This window comes from Mixophyes fleayi, chromosome 2 (assembly GCF_038048845.1).
Source record: "Mixophyes fleayi isolate aMixFle1 chromosome 2, aMixFle1.hap1, whole genome shotgun sequence".
NCBI classification, from domain to species: Eukaryota; Metazoa; Chordata; class Amphibia; order Anura; family Limnodynastidae; genus Mixophyes; species Mixophyes fleayi.
Window position 1 is genome coordinate 16,199,457 of NC_134403.1, and position 15,527 is coordinate 16,214,983.

Below are 15,527 nucleotides of genomic sequence, written 5' to 3' on the forward strand. Positions count from 1 at the left end.
GTCATGAGTTCAATTCCTGATCATGGCCTTATCTGTGAGCAGTTTGTATGTTCTCCTCGTGTTTGCGTGGGTTTCCTCCGGGTGCTCCAGTTTCCTCCCACACTCCAAAAACATACTGGTAGGTTAATTGGCTGCTATCAAATTGACCCTAGTCTGTGTCTGTGTGTCTGTGTGTTAGACTGTAAGCCCCAATGGGACAGGGACTGATGTGAGTGAGTTCTCTGTACAGCGCTGCGGAATTAGTGGCGCTTTATAAATGAATTGTGATGATGATGATGATAATGCTCTATATAATAAGGTTTCCTAATGAATGTTAAAGTGATTATATCAGACCTCACAGATTAGAAACGAGGACATCAAAACTCTCTATTTATACAGATATTATTTAGAGTCTCTCTCGCCGTCCTCCTACGAAATATTGCTGAATACGCCTATTTCTGATCCAAGATGCTACTAAAACTTATCTATTATCTCTACATTTCCCACCTTGACTACTGCAACCTCCTCCAATCTGGCATTCCCATCACCCATCTCAAATGCTGTAGGAAAACTGACATATCTCTCTCATCATCTGCGACACCACTCTCCATATCAACCTGTGTCGCCCCAAAATCAAATTCAAATTACTGACCCTGACAAGACTTCTCCCGTGCTGCTCCCCACTTATGGAATTCCCTATCACGCCCAATCAGACTCTCCCACAGCCTTCAAATCTTTAAACGCTCTCTGTAACCCCTCCCTTACCCTGCTCCCACCTATACTACCCAAACTACTGCACCCCCCCTTCCCCAAATGTCCAAAACTCCACTCTGAGCCACAACAATTCCTCCCACTGGTGACTACACTGCTTGCTGACCTTCCTATCATCTGATATTAGGACTCCAAAGTTCCAAAGTCATTCTCTTCTGTTGTTGTCTGACATTACATTACCATTCATTATAAATTCTGTATATTCTGCCTTATTTGTATTACAAATGTAGTATTTTCCCCACTTTAGCCCATTCCTCTATTGTCCCTAAATCACTATGAATATGTTTTACCCCTTTTGGCTTATCAACCATGTAACAAATCATTGCATCATCTGCACAAAGACATCATTATTTTAGGGCATAATTTATATAATTACTAATACATTAATATACACAATTAATATCAGTAATAATACATTAGACAAAAGAAAACTCTGGGCCATGAGGTTCTCCTTTGGTTAACAGTCTTTCGTCAGAGCCTACACCATTAACTGCAACACTCGGTCTCCTGCCAATTTGTAAAACCTTAATCCATTCCACCATCTTTCAGTCAAGTCCATTGTGGACTACCATATCAAATGACTTACTAAAATTAAAATAAGCTGGGTCCACTGATCCACTATGACTTATTACTTTTGTGCCCGAGTCAAATAATTCACTAGATCTGTTTAATATGATCACCCAGCATCAAATCCATGCTGTCCTTGATCTTGCCATTTGTTTTTCTCTAAATAGTCAACAATTATTTTTTTTAAAGGGATTCCATTAAGTATTTGTGCAGTGAAACTACATTTGCATTCTTCAATCACCTTGTTTTACACTCTCAAACAATTGGTTAAACCGTTTTATTAATGGAGCTGCAAGTATTGTTCTTAGTGTGTTTAATACTCTTGGAGGTATTCCATCAGGATCCATTGAATTATCACTGTTTAATTCTGAGAGTTCCAGTAGCACCTCCTCTGTAGTAAATGTGTTTATAAATACAGAATAATAGGCTATATCTCTCCCCTCTAGTATAGGTGACCACTGTGATAATCCACTGCAATACCAGCTACAGACAACAGGTGGCAGTGCATCATCAACACTGACAACTTTACATTCTTTTTCACTTACTGCAATTAGCACTTTGCTAAAGGTCAAGTCAATTAATACTAAGAGACCTCTCCTATATGCAGCCTTTATAAGGCCCTCATTCCTACCAAGCTTTGCACAAGGAAAGCAATTTTGTTTCTCCGTTTTCTCCGTTGGTGCTTCAAGACTCGTGCATTGCTTGTCAGTTCATCAACTCCGAATTTGATCTCCCCTAAGTCTACATTATTCAACCCATTAACTTAACATTTATCCCTCATGATTCTACCTTCTCCAAACATCTACTAAAGCTTTGCCCCTCATAACCTGTCCTATCAGGACTAAACGGTTTGGCACCGTATCAACGCCACTGAACTTTCAACGGCAAGTACAGAGTAGAAATATTTAGGTGGTCTTCAATTTCTTTGTCTCCTTCGACATATCCCCTTCTTCAGTGTCCAGCCAAATAATATCTTCATTTGTTTCTTTCCTTTCACTTATGAATCTAAAGAATAGAAATGCCCCAAACCACCCAGCAAATTGTTTCTAAAATTGTTTCTCAAACCACTACATTGTCTATAAGCAAGTTAAATTCAAGAAAGCCGAACAGGTCCACAATGTTCGAGCCAAATCACGCATGAACATGTTGAAGCTTAAATTGATAAATTTCAATTGTTTTAATGGCAAATGGTTGAACTTCAAACTCGAACGATGAACGTGAACTGTGAATATTTGAGCTGGTAATGTCCGTTGTTCAAATTTTTATTATTATTTTATTTATTTTATTATTTTATTATTTTTCTTTATTATTTAATAAAAAAAAAAAAAAAAAAAATTGGGCTCCAAAATGAAAATATTTACAAATTTTAATCTAGAAAGCGAATGCAGAATGGCATACGCTATCGGAGAAATGCAAAATGCCAACTGCGAATGGCAAAGCATCACCACTATCATTTTTTGTTTTTACATTTTGCGCAATCTTTCGTCAGTTTGCACATTAGCACGTTTTTGAAAGTAAATATAATACATTTCTTTTCAGTGCAGAAATACTATCATACAAAGGAAAACAAGTATATACTTTTTTATACCAGTTTTACTAATAAAAAAAAAATATTCATCTAATCACAGTTTTGGTTCCCTGTACATATACTATGCTTATTTGCAGTACTAGCTATTTGTATGCTAGGATGACTATATATTTAAATGTAGCTGTGATTGCTTTACTGGGTAACACTTAATTGTACATATCTGCTTACAGCAATGCTAGAAAAGAAATGTTTTCTAACGAGCTAACATTCTAGGATACATACCAACAGGAACCGTTATGTACGTCCAGACACACAATACATCATGTAAATAACAGGACTGGAGGACAAATTAAATTACTATTATTTTCCTACCAATAAGAAAATGTAAAAAGCAAAACAAAAAGAAAAACAGTTACAAAGCTTTTTATGATTTACCTTCTTTCTTTAATTTACGGTGCAAGCAGGGCCGGATTAACCTGAGGTCTAACTGGGCTACAGCCCAGGGGCCTCGGGCATCCAGGAGCCCCTTGAAAGTGCTCAGCAGCATTATTGGTTAGGCCAGGGGTGCGGGCGCCCCCGGCCCGATCAATGCTGCTGAGCCTGTCATTGTAGTCCTTCCCCGCCACTCAGTAATCTCCGGCACACAGGGGGCCGCGGCTCACAGGGGGGCCTCATGGGGCAATGGAGCCCAGGGGCCTCCATTCCCTTAATCCGGCCCTCAGTGCAATCAGACTTACAGGGCCTGATTACTATCCAAACGCAAGTCTATTGGCGTGCCGTATCTTCTGTGAATTCGCATTGCGCATGATCAGAACACGACTTACGCCAGTGAACGCAATTGCTTGCAATTCATGACCGAACGAAATGACACTTACCTTACGACCTGAAGGGCGGAACGGGGGGGGGAAAGGGACGGATGAATATAGGCAATCTACAGTGATGAGGGTGAACCAACGCACATGTAGCCAATTCAAGTCCTTGATTTACTCTTAAGTACGCTAGTTTCAGCCATATCATTTGCACCAGCTACAACACAGTAAGTCTTTGTATTAAAAACTACACGTATACGTGCACTAGATGGCACAGAACATGTGTATACAAGGAAGAGAAACTATAAAATATGGATTGTGTATACAGTAACATCCTGATTTACGCATTTAGTGTAAAAAAAATCAAATACTTTTTTTTATTGTTCTTTAAAACCCATTTTTATTAATCATTACAGTATTATGAGTTGTTCATTTATTTTATAATTTTGTTTTTTGCATGTGTTTTGACTTTATATTGTACATATGCATTTGTGTATCCTGCGCTATATTATGTCTGGTAACATACGGCAAGTACCGTATAGCCAGAGTGTACTTATACCCAGCTTCAAATGGAAACCTATCTTGAGATCCGCGTAGGCAGACGTGCACTCAAGTTCCGAGCTCGTCTTAAAAAACCCAACTTGTGTTCAGAAGATAAATCAGACTCACAAACATTCCAATGCCAATGTACTTTAGAGGCTTATATAGAGTTGGGCGCATTTGCGGTTCGAACAAACGCAGGATAAGACGCGCAGGAAAAAAAGTGTACGTATGTGCACATGCTGACTGTGGTACAGAAGTGGGTTGACAGAGGTAGTTAATGCTAAAGTAGCCTTACCCTATTTATACACAATATAATCATTTAATAAAGTATCATCTAAACAAGAGAATATTGCCTTGACAGTTATTAATAAATGCTAAGTTTGCTTGTTCAATGTAAAATGTAATGAAATACAAACACCTCCACATCTGTTGTTTTCCCCTTTTAATATCTTTTTCCTTGCAGGAGTCAATATGGAAATTAAGTAATAGAAAAAGGTGGCCACAAATTGATAAAACATAGCCGCTAATAGATTATTATCAGTTGAAGGGGTCAATACCCAGTCAGCCAATCAGAATCAGTGAGATAGTGCTGCTGAAAATCATTGTGTACCATTGCACCAGTCCTCCAGTACCTACAAGAGGTGCTCCTCTTGCTCAGAACGGAAATTTGTATCTTACATAAACAAATAACTAACCTGATGTTTAAATGTTTCATATGTATAAAAAAAACGTTTAAATACAGTAAGAGTGGTGGCAGATTGTGCTTTATAGAAAGTGGATTATCGTCTCTCATGCTGCTTATGTTAGCCTCCTGTAGTGTTGATTAAAAAATGTCCCCTGTGGGAGGATGGTCAAGTGATGTACAGGGGAGCAGATCAGGGGTGCAAGGTGGGTACAAAACTGGCCCAAGAAACAGTGGTGGAACTACTACAGGTGTAAAGATCACAACTTGATGGGGTCCCTGGGATTTACAGTGTGCCGCCATCACTGGACTCGCCCTAGCTGTAGACATTGATAGGCTTGTGGCTCTATAGTTAGTGTACACACAGAGATTAAGACTTTGGGGGCCCAGATAATTTAACCCGATTTTGAAACACATCTTTTTAAAAATACTACACTATTAGGACACTTGATGATCTAAATGAATAATGGTGCTCAGTTGATCTAAATTAATAATAGTGCCCCCTTGCTGACTGTAATTCATTGATTTTATAATAGTGGGCCCTTGATTTTATAATAGTATGCTATTGATTATCATAATTAATAATAGTGCTTCCTTGATGATAATAATTAATAATAGAGTGCATTTGATTATCTAAATTAATAATAGAGCTCCCTTGATTATTTAAATTAAAGTTGTTAATTTTCTATTTAAGAAAGGTTGGGGAACGCCACAGCAGTCCACCCAAATGTAACAAGCTGGAGGGTTGGTGCTGCAGAAGTTGTAGTACATATTTTTCCACAGGCCCGGTGGTATAGTAGGGAGGCAAAGGTCCCCTCAGTAGTGTTTCGGAATAAAACAAGGAAGACAGGGCTAAAACTGCATAAACTCATGGATTTATTCTCTTTCTTTGCAGCATAAGCTTTTACCACGGCAGAAGATAAGTAGCAGTAGTGTATGGAAGTAATATCACAATACCATCAATATACAATATTATTCAACATGTCACAAAATAAATAACATTTTAGGTAACTTGTTTCAACAATATCTTTAATATGCAAACATATATCACCACAACACATAGGTCACTGAATAAATATATCTCACTTTAAAGTTAGGCACTGTGCTTCAGTGAAATGAGTTTCACCCGATGAATACTTTTGAGAGACAACCAGTTGCTAACGAGTTAATTAGACCATTACACTAAATGCTGCTGCAGCAGATTATCTAGACAACAAAACACAATAGACCATTAATACAGTTATATTACACTTTTCGCACAAAATCAGTAGAGATGCAACAAGGATTAATCCATCTTGTTAGATGCCATAGACAGGGGGCCCCGTGGCACATACCCCCTGGGAGGTATTTATCATATCTATGTATCTCATATCTATCCATCTATCTATCTATCTCATATTTATCTATCAATCTCATATATATATATATATATATATATATACCTGTCTATCAATCTCATATCTATCTAACTATCTATTTCTCTATCTCATAGCTATCTGTCTATCTATCTATCTAGCTATCTGTATATCTATTTCATATCTATCTATCGATCTATCTATCTATCTATCTATCTATCTATCTATCTATCTATTTCATATCTATCTATCTATCTTATATCTCATACCTATCTCATATCTATCTATCTATCTATCTATCTATCTATCTATCTATCTATCTATCTATCTTATATCTCATACCTATCTCATATCTATCTATCTATCTATATATCTATCTATCTTATATCTCATACCTATCTCATATCTATCTATCTATCTATCTATCTATCTATCTCTATCTATCTATATATCTATCTTATATCTCATACCTATCTCATATCTATCTATCTATCTATCTATCTATCTATCTATCTATCTATCTATCTATCTATCTATCTAGCACTACAAAAGACAAATACAAATACCTAGATGTAGGTCCTATCTTTAAGCTACTAATAAAAGTAGACATCACTCACTGTGCAAATAAAGATGCAATACGTACATATAGTTATTGAAACATTGAAACACAATTCCATTTAGTACAAGGAAACATTTGTCAAAAACACATACACACACACATACATACATACATACATACATACATACATACACACACACACACACACATACATAGATACATACATACATATGCATACACACACACATACACACACACATACACACACACACACACACACACACACATACATATGCATACACACACACATACACACACACATACACACACACACACACACATTTATACACACACATACACACACACAATATTTACACACATACACACACACATAAATATACATACACACATACATACACACACACATATACATACATACAAACACACACACACACATACACATACATACACACACACATACACACACACATACATACATACATACATACATACATACATACACACACACACATACACACACACACACACACACACACAGACACACACACACACATATATACATCATTACAAGAATCGAACGTTTCATTTTACATCTATTTCCAAAGCAACGATAAAGCAACAAATGTCACTTTCCTCCTTTCCCTGTACAACGCCTGTGATGCTGAACACACAACTAAATCACTTTGAAGAATGAGGCCTATTTGTAACGTTCAGCTTATTTATCTGGATTCTGTTATCTGATCTCACATTAAGTGAGGACTCTGAGCAGCATCTACAAATCTTCCCGAGCTGACAAGATATATTGGTTAAGTACGAAACAATAATAAACAGACTCTGTGCATGGGAAAAAGTTCAATGCGAAAATGTGCCACCCGTCCCCAGCCATATAACGTCCATGAAACGCGTCGTCCTCCAGCCTATCACGACGATGGTTTCTCTTTATAACGTTGTCTGACAGCTGTTGAAAGACGTTTAAGCCTGTCCAAGGTAGGCCATAAAAATAAATTATTAACAAGTCCGGATAGTCTTTTTCACTAATGGCTTCCGCTCTTCTTCTTGTAAGATATGTCATAAAAGATATTCCCATTTTGTGGTATAAAACACATTATGACTCACCCAAACTTAGGTTATCCGAGCCGGCTCGGTACTTTTGCGCGCCCTCGGAATCGAAAACGAGGCAAAAAGTCATCGTTACATCGTCACATCTCGGATCTTGCGATTTTTGGATTCCTTTTTAAGACCCAACATAACGAGGGGTGGGAGGGAGATCAGACCCCCATTTTTCTTTTCTGTCACTGCTGTGTGCCAATGTGTCCTAGATGTGCTAGGAACTGCCGTGTGTTTGTGTCATTGCTCTGGCGCTTACCATCCAGCCAGGTCGCTGCAGTATTTGTCCGAAAGTGTATGAAAATAATATTGTGACCTGTGAGGTGGTCAAAATTGACTGCAAATAACCTGAAATTAGTGTTATTGAGGTTAATAATAATGTAGGAACAAAAAAAAGAGAAAAAATATTTGATTTTAGCATATTTTAGTATTTTTTCTAAAAAAATCCAAAACCAAAACCAAAACACAGGAGGGCGGTTTTGCCAAAGCCAAAACCAAAACACAAAGCTACTCCAGATCCAAAACCAAAACCAAAACCAGTTCATGGGGGTCAGCGAGCATCTCTAGTTAAAAGTCCAGTAGTGAATTCTGTATTCTTGAGAAAGTCAGATGTACACTGATGAAACGCGTCGTGCCTCCACATCTCATATTGAATATTCACTACAGGACTTTGAGCTGATTGTCTTCTTCCTGTGCTATTGTCATTGATTAATAGTTGGCATTTTGGTGGTTACCCACTTCACGTCTCATACAGTAATAACTATTTGCATCAGGGATTTCCTGCTTGGCTGCATAGATCTAAGGAGATGGGAGCTTCTCCCTAAAAACCACCACTCTCCCTCCGGTGAGATCGTACCTGTTTCAGATACTTCCAGAACCCACGAATCATCGCACCATCCGGAGTGTGGATATCATCTGAAGCTGTACAAAGCAGGGGGGTTTCCCCCGTAATGGCCCCCACGTTCTACTGGAGGGAATCAAATCATACGATATTAATACAATGAGGTAACTCTCCATATAACTCCTTTTAAAACTCTCCTATATTGAATACATATTTTAATTTTTTATGCTACACGGCATTTTGTGACTGTGGATTATTGAGTGGGCTGGCCTCCCATTCTAAGTTTAATTATTTACATCACGATGTACGAGTAGCCGGGAAATATATTACATATTTAGAATTTTATTCATTATAACTTTTCAGCGATTCCTGATTCCATCTTTAATTTCACAGAATCCATTTGGATACTAGTTCAGCTTATCCCAGTCTAGACACGTTTTGATTGTTATACATCTCCAAACATTTTACTTACATATATTTGATTTTTTTTAATATATCTATGCGTTGTATCTAGTGCTTTTTAATAAATACTTTTGTATCCATACATTCTCTCTGCCATATCTTTTACAACTGTTTTGCTAGTTTTTCTGTTGGCGCACCTTTCTATTTCTGACAATTATTACCAAGGGGCAGCATGGTGGCTCGGTGGTTAGCATTTCTGTCTCACAGCACTGGGGTCATGAGATGGATTCCCAACCATGGCCTTATCTGTGTGGAGTTTGTATGTTCTCCCCGTGTTTGCGTGGGTTTCCTCTGTGTGCTCCAGTTTCCTCCCACAATCCAAAAACATAATTGACCTTAATCTGTCTGTATGTGTGTGTGTGTGTGTGTGTGTGTGTGTGTGTAAGGGAATTTAAACTGTAAGCTCCAATGGGGCAGGAACTGATGTGAGTTCTCTGTACAGCGCTGCGGAATTAGTGGTGCTGCTGATGTTGATCTGAGCTTTTGAGACCTGGAGAGCTAGTTAATGTGTGCTCTTGGGAACTGCAAGAACAGACTTGGGCTTCCACTTAGTGAAAATAAAAATGATTAAAAAGCAATTTAAAAGAAAATAAAAAATATTTCAAAAGAGTTGACAATTGGAAAAAAAAAATGCTCTATGTAAACAATAAAGCATTTTTTTCTTTGAGATTCTTCTGCGACCACATCCAGTTTTCGACCAGAAATAAGGCTTTCCTACGTTTGACCAAAGTGTTTTTCCTTTCATTAAAAAATGTGCATTTATACAAACCTGTTTTTCTGAATATATGCTGTGAATTTCCTTAAAAAAAAATTGGATTAGAGTTTAAATTGTTGTCAGTTATTTTTGTTAACATGTTCTCCAATATATTCCTGAAATAACTCAGTGTGAACTTAATTAAAATAAAAACACAAATGATCTGACAGAGAAGGAAATTTGTTCTTTAAATTGTCTTCCACACTAATGAATGTTCATTATTTCTGCTTTATTAGGATGCACGTAGACGAACCGCGCGGATCATTCTCACACATGTTGTGCACTTGGTAGACATTGATAAGTGACTCCGGTGTTTTCACAGCAGTGAACGTGAATGAGGAATGCACCAAATCATTTTTCTCAATAAAGACCAGCGGGAGAGCGATTTGGCTTGTCTCCAGCTCAGAAGTTGTATTTTCAGAGATCAGTCGTTCCCAAACATACTTCTCACTACACAGAAGAAATCTATGCAACCAAATCACCCACTGCTGTGTGAGTCTATAAGGAGGGCTGAACGCAACAGGAAAGGGGTGTCAGGTTCTACCGTGAAATGATCCGAATGTGTGTACGACCTTTGTTGTGGAAAAAAGCTAACGTAAAATCTAAACTAGAATTGTACCTCCAATATATATGAGCAAAATTGTCTAAACTGTTCTGTGAAAAATTTGCTTAAGTTTGCATTTGACAATGAAATTTTGCATGTTTTGCTGGTAGAATTTGGCCTTAACTGTTCCCAATTCCTACACCAACCACACGGCACAACAGAGTGAAGTGACCATCAGTTATTCATATAAACTCCACCAAATGGTGGCTTACAACTTCAGTGCAAAAAATTCATACTTTGCAAACCTCTGTTTTAAAACTACCGATATATCATGGTTTTGAAATTTTCCAGAAACACTTACATTTTTCTTATATGCACATTGGAAGGTGATCAAGTAGTTAAAAATAACGTCCATCAACCAAAAGGCAGAAAATGTGAATTTATGGTGTATTTGTAAATTTTGCAGTTCACCAAGTTTATTGAGGTAGATTTATAATGAGGTGCCCCGGCAGGGCAACTTATCTGATAAGTCTTCTGCCCATTCAGGGTCCCCTGGTTTGCTGTCAGCCAATCGGTGGCCAGAGAGGTGAGCCAGTCAGTGAGCTCGCCTCCTGCCATTCAAATTTTTGGCACCACAGCAATCCAAACAGAGCGTCATTGCCCATCACCTATTACACTTTTGAGGCAGAAGTCCAGTGGCACATTTCGGGCACTAGCTCGTGGAGCAATTGTGGGCACAATGCCCGTGGAACCAGTTAGGATATTATCTGGGGTGCATTGCAAAATCAGGTTTAGAAGCGATAGTTTGGGAGACTTGTGTGGGATGTAGTTACTCAGTAATAGCCTTGGCCAATATAATTCAGGCACTAGGCCTGTGGGCACTGGGCCTGGCATCAGTAGGAGGTAAGGAGGTAACCCTATGTTTGTGAGACTGCGCTCGGTCTGATTCCATTTGCCTGCTTAAATCCATGGTGGCCATTTTGTGGTGGTCTCTTACAGACCTGTGAGAACATCTTTAATGTGTCCTTGCCCTCAATCGTCAGGCCCCCATTAAAGGTAGGCTTTTGGCATCTGGTATTGTATTGTCTGCTGTTCTGTGGATTGGCTATTGGAACTGTGGTGATTGTAGAAAGGGAATTACACTACACCCAGTGTTAGTAGTTAGAAATTGCACTGTATACTGGTCACATAGACCGTTGTTAGGACTACGGTACGGCTGTTGTATTGTCGTTGTTGTTGTAAGTTAGCACTAGAGTGGTTGGTACATACCAGTACAGTAGACAGTTCTGTGGGAGAGTTGTTGTGTGACACCCCTTTTCCTAGACTCGACATCAAGAAGAGGCAGAACTACAATGTTAGTACCCCTGTTTGGTTTTGGCTTTCTCTTGATGAGGCCCTCACTTGTAAATTGCTCTTCTTTGTCTCGAATATATGTAGCCCTGTACCCAGGCTCAGACCAAAATTGAGATGTCTGCAATAAGAGTAGACCATAGTTTCTCTACACCTGACCGCCTCCTCGGACACTTTCCCTTCTCCTACCCACCATAGTACCTCCATATATTTGTGGTTACATTTCTCTTCTGCCTAGAATGAATCGTGAGAAGAATTGTTGTTGAAGGTGAGGTGTGATTGGTGGGTGATTTGATTGGGAACAGGTAAGGCCCATTACAGATTTATTAATCGTCCTTCCTAAAAGAATAAGTAGAAGTGTTGCCTATAGCAACCAATCACATTCTAGCTATCATTTATCTAGTACATTCTAGAAAATAATTTCTAGAATATGATTGGTTTCTCATACCAACAACTCCAATTTTCCTTTTTTAAAGCTTGATAAATCTGCCCCAGAGTCTATAAACAGAGCTGGGGTGACAACATTCACCCCAGTTCAATCTGATCTCTGATGTTGTTTGATTTTCAGGTGGAACAAACATAATTGTGGGAATTCTGTATATTTGTGTAATTCCGCTGGAGAAACGTGTGAAATTCTGCACCCAAATGTAAGATGAGGCAAATAATCTGTCCCTTAAACTCTGCTCCCCTAGGCAGGTACCTACTTTGCCTATATAAGAAATGTACTCCTCTGATGGAAGAAAGCAGATTTTTTTCCTCTGTTGTATATTAAGCTTGCAGTGTAATGGGAGAGCAGAGCCCCACACACCTCCATGTCCTGCAACTGCCACAGTCCCTATTGTTAAGCCCCTGATTATAGCATCGGTTGAACAGTCCAGGAAATTGAAGAGCATTCCTTATTGAATTTAGGAACCATAAGCAGACTTCCGGAGGTAGATCTTAGATGATAAGTGCTATAAGCTGCTGGTACAAAAAAAGTCTGTTCAGGTATTTGGGTACATTGTGCAGAAAAGTTTTGAAAGACAAATGGCAGAAGTGATCTCTACCTCTGATCTCCAGGGATTGCCAAACTAGACCTGATAATATGTCACAATAATGGGTTTTATGGCTACACAAAAAAAAACAGATAACTGACTTGCAAAGCGTATTAAGCTTATCAATGCAATTTTGGGGCTGTAAACTACGCCCCCATAGTCTATAATAGGCATTAGCAGATATTAATTTGAGGAGGCACTTTCTGGCCATGGTTAGACAGGACTTGTTTTCAAACTCAAATATTTATATTTGTGCTTGTCAGATAAGTGTTAGAGTTTGCTCTGATCTGTATATCATATGTTAGTAACATAGTAACATAGTTGATGAGGTTGAAAAAAAAGACACCAGTCCATCAAGATCAACCTATTTTGGATCTCCTGCGATCCTGCACTTATGTTTGAAATTGATCCAGAGTAAGCAACCGCCAATTTGTTGCAATTGTGAAAATCCCTCCAGACCCAATATTTCAGTCCTATGTTTACCCTATATCCAGTACTATCCTTCATTTTAATTAATGGTCGTATCCCTGGATGCACTTTTCCGCTAAAAATCTGTCTAACCCTTTCTTTAACATATCTATTGAATCTGCCATCACAACCTTCCCTGGCAATGAATTCCATATCTTGACTGTCCTTACTGTAAAGAACCCCTTCCTTTGCTGGTTGACACTTTGCAAGATTACCCTTTGTCCTGTTAACATGAATAGTGGTTTTATCAGAGTTCGAAACTGTTTGAACCCTTATTAGATTAAGCTCAGAGAAGTTTGAGCTGAGCAGGTGCAACCATGTAAAAATCATCTTGTACTTCACCTGAAGTCTAGCTGCATCTTGTAGATTGGAGGTGGACAACCTGCTGGATTTAGGAGGTCTTATATTAGCCTCCTCCAAAAGGCTACAACCGTAGTAGTAATGGACAGTTATGTGTACAACAGTTATGCCCAGTAATAGACCCCCCATATCATCTGTAACACCTATCTTGCTTCTGCTCCTGTTGTCTTCTCCTAAGGATCCAGCCGCTTGTCCCATTGGGTAGCAACACTGTGGCACTCACCACTCTTGACATCACATGCGGACTGAGCTACCAGCTACGAATTCGCCACTGGCTGTAGCAAATTAGTAGTCAGAGGTGTCTACTCAACATCATGGTAATGGGAGATTAGCATCGACGAGGGAGCTGAGGAAGATTTTTTTTTAAGATGTAAATTAAACTAAAATAAAAACAGTTTGTGGCTGCTTTTCCCAGGGAAAGCACAGCCTGTATTTGGGCTGCAGGCGGTTCCTCACTAGCATTTCCAATGTGTGCTTGTATGACATAAACATGAAATCAATGCATGAAATGCTCAAAAATGGGGAAGAGCTTAATCCCTGCTTTAAAATACTGCTTTGCAGTGATTAGGTTCACTGACTCTTATTTCAGGTTTATTAAAACCGAGAGGTTTCTGAACCATGATGTTAGATTCTGTTAAATGCACTATAGGCAAGATTGGAGTCCTACCTGGATCAATAGTTTAGAAGCAAGGTTGTATTACTCCTGTGCTGCATTACTGCAAAACACTCATTTAATTCAGATAAATTCACTTGGTGCTGGGTGTTATTTGATGGAGGGCTTATAATTGACATATAGGGTAGATTTATCAAACGTTCTAAAAAGGAAAAGTGGAGGTGCTGCCCATAGCAACCAATCACATTATTGCTATCATATTGCACAGTTAGACAGCACAGTTGGACAAACATTGGACTGGATTTTACTCCCAGCAATAAGCCACCTCTGCACCAGCCTATTTCTGCATTACTTGTCTATTTATATGGACAACTGCAAAGAGGTAATTCTTAAAATACCCTTGCTTTTTGCTTTTACCCCTTTTATCACAATGTTTCACAAATTGCTTTTGTTAGTCTCATTTCATGGCATGATCTTTAGGATTGTGTCATCTTTCACCCCTCCACCAACACACAAACTTGTTCATATTGCACCTGCATTACTCCACTCACCTCTATTTAACACCCATGAACTGTTGTCCTATTTATTATCTCTAACAAGTACAGCCTCCACCTGTCGCCAGAAAATAAAAAATCACACATCTTACAATCCCCTTGCCTATCTTTCTCTCACTCTACTTCTATTAGCTGGTGATATATCACCTAATCCAGGTCCCCCTCACTCCTCACACACACATAAATCTGAGCACTACCGTTCTATAGCAAACCTCAAACACATCACCTGTCTCCCCTCTCTTCCAAAGTCCTTTAAATGTGCCCTTTGGAATGCACGCTCTGTTTGTAACAAACTTACCTCCATTAATGATCTCTTCCTCTCAAAAAATCTCAACCTTCTGGCATTAACAGAAACATGGCTCATGCAATCAGACACTGCCTCACCTGCAGCACTTTCACATGGTGGCCTCCATCTCACCCACACCTCCAGACCTGAAGGCAGACAAGGAGGTGGGGTTGGACTACTTCTCTCCCCACAGTGCACATACACAGTTCTACCAAATGTCCCATCACTCACGTTCACATCTTTTGAAGTACATGCTATTCGCATTTTTAATACGCGTTGCGGTGATCTATCGTCTCCCTGGAGCACACCAACAATTTATTGAGGATTTCTCTGCATGGCT